An 8,898-nucleotide genomic window follows, 5' to 3' on the forward strand; every position below is an offset into this window, starting at 1 on the left:
TAAACTATATCTTACAAGTTGCAAGCCTCATGCATAGTATACTAATAGTGCCCGCACCTTGTCCTAATTAGCTTGGACTACCGGGATCATCACAATACACATGTTTTAACCAAGTGTCACAAAGGGGTACCTCCATGCCGCTTGTACAAAGGTCTAAGGAGAAAGCTCGCATTTTGGATTTCTCGCTTTTGATTATTCTCAACTTAGACATCCATCCAGGGACAACATGGACAACAGATAATGGACTCCTCTTTAATGCATAAGCATGTGGCAACAATTAGTGTTCTCATATGAGATTGAGGATATATGTCCAAAACTGAAACTTCCACCATGATTCATGGCTTTAGTTAAGCGGCCCAATGTTCTTCTCTAACAATATGCATGCTCTAACCATTAAAGTGGAAGATCTCTCTTACTTCGGACAAGACGGACATGCATAGCAACTCACATGATATTCAACAAAGAGTAGTTGATGGCGTCCCCAGGAGCATGGTTATCGCACAACAAGCAACTTAATAAGAGATAAAGTGCATAAGTACATATTCAATACCACAATAGTTTTTAAGCTATTTGTACCATGAGCTATATATTGCAAAGGTGAATGATGGAAATTTTAAAGGTAGCACTCAAGCAATTTACTTTGGAATGGCGGAGAAATACCATGTAGTAGGTAGGTATGGTGGACACAAATGGCATAGTGGTTGGCTCAAGGATTTTGGATGCATGAGAAGTATTCCCTCTCGATACAAGGTTTAGGCTAGCAAGGTTATTTGAAACAAACACAAGGATGAACCGGTGCAGCAAAACTCACATAAAAGACATATTGTAAACATTATAAGACTCTACACCGTCTTCCTTGTTGTTCAAAACTCAATACTAGAAATTATCTAGACTTTAGAGAGACCAAATATGCAAACAAAATTTAGCAAGCTCTAGGTGTTTCTTCATTAATGGGTGCAAAGTATATGATGCAAGAGCTTAAACATGAGCACAACAATTGCCAAGTATCAAATTATTCAAGACATTTTAGAATTACTACATGTAGCATTTCCCGATTCCAACCATATAACAATTTAACGAAGAAGATTCAACCTTCGCCATGAATACTATGAGTAAAGCCTACGGACATATTTGTCCATATGCAACAGCGGAGCGTGTCTCTCTCCCACACAATGAATTTAGGATCCATTTTATTCAAACAAAACAAAAACAAAAACAAACCGACGCTCCAAGCAAAGTACATAAGATGTGACGGAATAAAAATATAGTTTCGGGGAGGAACTCTGATAATGTTGTCGATGAAGAAGGGGATGCCTTGGGCATCCCCAAGCTTAGACGCTTGAGTCTTCTTAGAATATGCAGGGGTGAACCACCGGGGCATCCCCAAGCTTAGAGCTTTCACTCTCCTTGATCATATTGCATCATTCTCCTCTCTTGATCCTTGAAAACTTCCTCCACACCAAACTCGAAACAACTCATTAGAGGGTTAGTGTACAATAAAAATTAACATGTTCAGAGGTGACATAATCATTCTCAACACTTCTGGACATTGCATAAAGCTACTGGACATTAATGGATCAAAGAAATTCATCCAACATAGCAAAAGAGGCAATGCGAAATAAAAGGCAGAATCTGTCAAAACAGAACAGTTCGTAAAGATGGATTTTATTGAGGCGCCAGACTTGCTCAAATGAAAATGCCCAAATTGAATGAAAGTTGCGTACATATCCGAGGATCACGCACGTAAATTGGCATATTTTTATGAGCTACCTACAGAGAGGCAGGTCGAAATTCGTGACAGCAAAGAAATCTGTGTCTGCGCAGTAATCCAAATCTAGTATTCACTTTACTATCAAAGACTTTACTTGGCACAACAAAACACAAAACTAAGATAAGGAGAGGTTGCTACAGTAGTAAACAACTTCCAAGACTCAAATTCAAAACAAAAATACTGTAGTAAAAACATGGGTTGTCTCCCATAAGCGCTTTTCTTTAACGCCTTTCAGCTAGGCGCGAAAGTGTATATCAAGTATTATCAAGAGACGAAGTATCAACATCATAATTTGTTCTAATAATAGAATCAAAAGGTAACTTCATTCTCTTTCTAGGGAAGTGTTCCATACCTTTCTTGAGAGGAAATTGATATTTAATATTACCTTCCTTCATATCAATGGTAGCACCAATAGTTCGAAGAAAAGGTCTTCCCAATATAATGGGACAAGATGCATTGCATTCAATATCCAAGACAACAAAATCAACGGGGACAAGGTTATTGTTAATGGTAATATTAACATTATTAACTCTCCCCAAAGGTTTCTTTATAGCATTATCAACAAGATTAACATCCAAATAACAATTCTTCAACGGTGGCAAGTCAAGCATATTATAGATTTTCTTAGGCATAACGGAAATACTTGCACCAAGATCACATAAAGCATTACAATCAAAGTTATTGACCTTCATCTTAATGATGGGCTCCCAACCATCCTCTAGCTTTCTAGGAATAGAAGTTTCAAGTTTTAGTTTCTCTTCTCTAGCTTTTATGAGAGCATTTGTAATATGCTTTGTGAAAGCCAAGTTTATAGCACTAGCATTGGGACTCTTAGCAAGTTTTTGTAAGAACTTTATAACTTCAGAGATGTGGCAATCATCAAAATCCAAACCATTATAATCTAAAGCAATGGGATCTTCATCCCCAATGATGGAAAAAATTTCAGCAGTTTTATCACAGGTAGTTTCAGCAGTTTTAGCAGTTTCAGGCAGTTTTGCGGGCTTTGCACTAGGAGTAGTGACATTGCCAACACCAATTATTTTACCATTAATAGTAGGAGGTGCAGAAACATGTGAATCATTAACATTACTAGTGGTGGTAATAGTCCAAACTTTAGCTACATTATTCTCTTTAGCTAGTTTTTCATTTTCTTCTCTTTCCCACCTAGCATGCAATTCAGCCATCAATCTTATGTTCTCATTAATTCTAACTTGGATTGCATTTGCTGTAGTAACAATTTTATTTTCAATATCCCTATTAGGCATAACTTTCGATTTCAAAAGATCAACATCAGAGGCAAGACTATCAACCTTAGAAGCGAGAATATCAATTTTATTTAGCTTTTCCTCAACGATTTGTTAAAAGCGGTTTGTGTACTAATAAATTCTTTAAGCATAGCTTCAAGTCCAGGGGTGTGTTCCTATTATTGTTGTAAGAATTCCCATAAGAATTACCATAACCGTTACCATTATTATAAGGATATGGCCTATAGTTATTACTAGAATTGTTAGATAAGCATTGTTGTTGAAATTATTATTTTAATGAAGTTTACATCAACATGTTCTTCTTGGGCAACCAATGAAGCTAACGGAACATTATTAGGATCAACATTAGTCCTATCATTCACAAGCATAGACATAATAGCATCAATCTTATCACTCAAGGAAGAGGTTTCTTCAACAGAATTTACCTTCTTACCTTGTGGAGCTCTTTCTGTGTGCCATTCAGAGTAATTAATCATCATATTATCAAGGAGCTTTGTTGCTTCACCAAGAGTGATGGACATAAAGGTACCTCCAGCAGCTGAATCCAATAGGTTCCGCGAAGAAAAGTTCAATCCTGCATAAAAGGTTTGGATGATCATCCAAGTAGTCAGTCCATGGGTTGGGCAATTTTTAACCAAAGATTTCATTCTTTCCCAAGCTTGAGCAACATGTTCATTATCTAATTGTTTAAAATTCATTATGCTACTTCTCAAAGATATAATTTTAGCAGGGGGTAATATCTACCAATAAAAGCATCCTTGCATTTAGTCCATGAATCAATACTATTCTTAGGCGAGAGATAGCAACCAATCTTTAGCTCTTCCTCTTAATGAGAAAGGAAACAATTTTAATTTTATAATGTCACCATCTACATCTTTATACTTTTGCATTTCACACAATTCAACAAAATTATTGAGATGGGCAGCGGCATCATCAGAACTAACACCGAGAAAATTGCTCTCGCATAACAAGATTCAGTAAAGCAGGTTTAATTTCAAAGAATTCGGTTGTAGTAGCAGGTGGAGCAATAGGTATGCATAACAAATCATTATTATTTGTGGTTGTGAAGTCACACAACTTAGTATTTTCAGGAGTGGCCATTTTATCAGTAGTAAATAAAGCAAACTAGATAAAGTAAATGCAAGTAACTAATTTTTTGTGTTTTGATATAAGTGCAGCAAACAAAGTAGTAAATAAAATAAAGCAAGACAAAAACAAAGTAAAGAGATTGGATTGTGGAGACTCCCCTTGCAGCGCGTCTTGATCTCCCCGGCAACGGCGCCAGAAATTTGCTTGATGCGTGTAGTTGACACGTCCGTTGGGAACCCCAAGAGGAAGGTGTGATGCGCACAGCGGCAAGTTTCCCTCGGTAAGAAACCAAGGTTTAATCGAACCGAGTAGGAGTCAAGAAGCACGTTGAAGGTTGATGGCGACGGGATGTAGTGCGGCGCAACACCGGAGATTCGGCGCCAACGTGGAACTCGCACAACACAACCAAAGTACTTTGCCCCAACGAAACGAGTGAGGTTGTCAATCTCACCGGCTTGCTGTAACAAAGGATTAGATGTATAGTGTGGATGATGATTGTTTGCAAGAACGAGTAAAGAACAATAGCAGCAGATTTGTATTTCAGATGTAAAGAATGGACCGGGGTCCACGGTTCACTAGAGGTGTCTCTCCCATAAGATAGCATGTTGGGTGAACAAATTACAGTCGGGCAATTGACAAATAGAGAGGGCATAACAATGCACATACATGATATGATGAATATTGTGAGATTTAATTGGGCATTACGACAAAGTACGTAGACAGCTATCCAGCATGCATCTATGCCTAAAAAGTCCACCTTCGAGGTTATCATCCGAACCCCTTCCAGTATTAAGTTGCAAAACAACGAGACAATTGCATTAAGTATGGTGCGTAATGTAATCAATAACTACATCCTCGGACATAGCATCAATGTTTTATCCCTAGTGGCAACAGCACATCCACAACCTTAGAACTTTACATCCTTGTCCCAGATTTAATGGAGGCATGAACCCACTATCGAGCATAAATACTCCCTCTTGGAGTTAAGAGCAAAAACTTGGCCGAGCCTCTACTAATAATGGAGAGCATGCAAGATCATAAACAACACATAGGTAATAGATTGATAGTCAACATAACATAGTATTCTCTATCCATCGGATCCCGACAAACACAACATATAGAATTACAGATAGATGATCTTGATCATGTTAGGCAGCTCACAAGATCCGACAATGAAGCACATGAGGAGAAGACAACCATCTAGCTACTGCTATGGACCCATAGTCCAGTGGTGAACTACTCACTCATCACTCCGGAGGCGACCATGGCGGTGAAGAGTCCTCCGGGAGATGAATCCCCTCTCCGGCAGGGTGCGGGAGGTGATCTCCAGAATCCCCCGAGATGGGATTGGCGGCGGCGGCGTCTTAGTAAGGTTTTCCATATCGTGGCTCTCGGTACTGGGGGTTTCGCGACGAAGGCTATTTGTAGGCGGAAGGGCAGGTAAAGGGGCGACGCGAGGGGCCCACACCACAGGCCGGCGCGGCCAGGGCCTGGGCCGCGCCGCCCTGGTGTGTCGCCACCTCGTGGCCCCACTTCGACTCTCCCTTGGTCTTTTGGAAGCTTCGTCGCAAAATAGGACCACAGGCGTTGATTTCGTCCAATTCCGAGAATATTTCTTTACTAGGATTTACGAAACCAAAAACAGCGAGAAAACGACAGCGGCTCTTCGGCATCTCGTTAATAGGTTAGTGCCGGAAAATGCATAAATACGACATATAATGTGTATAAAACATGTAGATATCATCAATAATGTGGCATGGAACATAAGAAATTATCGATACGTCGGAGACGTATCACCCCCGGATAATCCGGCCTCCAGGTACAAAACCATGACAATGTCCGGCCCCTATCCAGAGAAGCAATTCTTCAGGTCCTTAGCCATTTTCGAGGGGGCCGGATATTCTTGTAATATCCGGCCCGGATAATCCGGCCCTGGTACAAAACCGGGACAATATCCGGGCAAATGTCCGACCCCTATACTGAGCTGCATTTCCTCAAGTCCTTAGCCGAAATTCTGGGGGCCGGATATTTTGGAAATATCCGGCCCGGATTATCCGGCCTGATGAACATTTTTGCAAATGCAATTTGACAAAACTGACCACATCAAGCACACATACAAATGTATCTATGTAATCCCTGTACCACTTAAACAACCATTAGTGTATCACATATATTGACATCAAACACTCAAAACATAATATGAGAGATGTTCTTTCAGCTCCCTCCTCCTCGACCTTGGTGTCCATCCTCATCCATGATTGCGCGAGTAAGTGCATGACACGTCGCTCATCGGGGAAGTTGAGAATTTCCTTATCACTCAAGTGTTTCACCGCCATACATTCATAGGCGCATGTCGCACCTCTAGATCCGACCACATTCCAAGATGATGCTTTTCTTTGTTGATCATGATTGCCTCCCCCCCCACACACACACATGGTTTTCTTGTGTTCTTATTGTGCACACCACGGAACTTACACATCCGCTCTAGCACGGAACTAACAACACGGATAAATCAACTTAATAAATAAACTACCAATTTTATTTATACTACACTCACAATTTTTAGGAGCCAAATCTAAGAACTAGAGTACTTTTCTCAAACAAATTACACGACACTACACTAACATCACTAACAACTACACTATTTTCTTTGACAAATTATCTACACACTGCATTAACATTAACACTATCCAACAACTGCACTAACGTAATTAACAAATTATCTACACAAAAATTTGAGAAGGCGGTGGCCGCACGACATTCACCAAGGCAGCTGGTGTGGCGGACCGAGGCAGTGGTGCAGTGAGGATGGTGGCGGCATGGGCCAGACCAAGACGACACACGGCGGATGGACGATGGTGCAGATGGAGGCGGCGGTGCGGGTGGGCAAGGACAACGATGCGGGTTATGGAATGGAGCGTGGTGGTGCAGTCGCGGGGTGGAGAGTGTGTGGGGGAGAAGTTGGAGAGAGTGAGTGATACATTCGACCTGGATTATCGGATTGTAGTACTTGTCGCTTTTTCCCTAGAGACCTAGGTTTACCGAATCATTGGGAAGAATGATGTTTTTGGTGTAAGATCACTTGAAGAAGATCTTGACTCGTTGTTTAGCTGTTGTTTGGTGGACCAAATGTTTTCTTTGTTTGGTTGTGCATTAATGGTTGGAGATAGGCCAGGGTCACGATTTTAATAGTAGTTGTGCAATAGTAAAATGGGGTACAAAGATAAAATGAGGCACACATATATGAATATGCAATAACAAAGATTCACAGTCTGTTGTGGGAGATGTGTGTTGATAAGAGCATAAGAGGCATCAAACAAACTATGTGGATCTATTATCCAACTATGAACTCTGTTGCATCTTAAGGGACCACATCTATTAGATAAATAGACAACAACATTAAGATATATGATGTCACTGTAATTCCCTAGAATGTAATCACACTACCGATTGATATCCACTCTCTCAATTTGGGTATAAGCGTTGGATCATGCAACTACCTCAATGTAACATCCCAACCTTGTTTATTTAAATAAATGAGTGATCATGTGCATCTCATGCATATAGTTTGCATTTGAGTAAATTTTTGCATCAAAGTTTAATAATTTTCAATTATGCAAATCTCTCTCTGTTTCTTCTCCATTCAAAATCTCTCAAGATTTATAAATTAGACAACATGGCATTGTTGTTATTCAATAAGGCCATGTGTGTTTAATACATTCTCTGTAAAATTTAAGTTCAAACAAAAATTCAAAACAGATTTAAAATTGGGTTTTGAAAAGAGAAATAAAAACAAGAAAAAGAAAAATAGGGAGAAAACCCCTCTCTCCCTCTCCCTGGGCGCAGCCCACTTCCCTCCCCCTCTCTTTCTTCCTGGCCGAGGCCCAAGTGGCCCAGCAGCCAACCCACCTCGGCCCAACCACCCCGCAGGGGGTTTTCTGCAAAATGCCATCGTCTCGCCCGCCGTTCCAAGCTGCTGCCTGGCAGCAGCCCGACCGCCCGATGGCCTGGCCGGCTCCGATCGTCCCCGCTGCCGGCGGCGGCCTATAAGAGGCGCACCGCCGCCGCCCCGAGCCATATCTCCCCTTTTTCCCCTCTCCCGCACTCCCTTGCGTCCCCCAGACCTAACCCTAACCCGCGCAGATACCGGCCGGCCACCATCGATTCCGGCGCCGGCGAGCTCCCTCGGCCACCGCCGACCCTGCCGTCGCGCTCCTGGTGAGGTCCCGCACCTCCCCATGCCCTCAGCTCCCTCTCTCTCCCCCTCTAGCTCCGCCCCCGCATGCACCTGCCCCGACCGCCGCTCGACCTCGCCGTCGGCCGTGCTCCGGTGGCCAATAGCCGGCGGCGCCGCCACCAAACGGCTCAGCGCGTCGCCCCGCGTCGTTTGCCGCCGCACACGCGCGCTATCGCGCCCTGAGTCGCCGGATTGCTGTCCGGCCGAGCTCAATTGTGAGCTCATGGCCATGCTGGCATCAGCATGACGTCAGCATGACGCCATAAATGGCTTTTCCATTTTTCTATATTTTCAGTAAATATTTTCTGTAATTCCTTAAATAGGAAATAATATGACATGTGGGTCCCCTGGTCAGAATTTTAATAATTTCATAAATGTTTAGAAAAGAATAAAATTATGACATGTGGGTCCAACTTCTATTATTTTTATATAATTTTCAGAAATTGTTTTAAAATGAATTAAACTTTGGAAATTCATAATTAATTCATTTTAAATCAGAAAAATGCAAGTAATATACCAAAATGATCAGAAAAACA

This window comes from Lolium rigidum, chromosome 7 (assembly GCF_022539505.1).
Source record: "Lolium rigidum isolate FL_2022 chromosome 7, APGP_CSIRO_Lrig_0.1, whole genome shotgun sequence".
Taxonomy (NCBI): Eukaryota; Viridiplantae; Streptophyta; class Magnoliopsida; order Poales; family Poaceae; genus Lolium; species Lolium rigidum.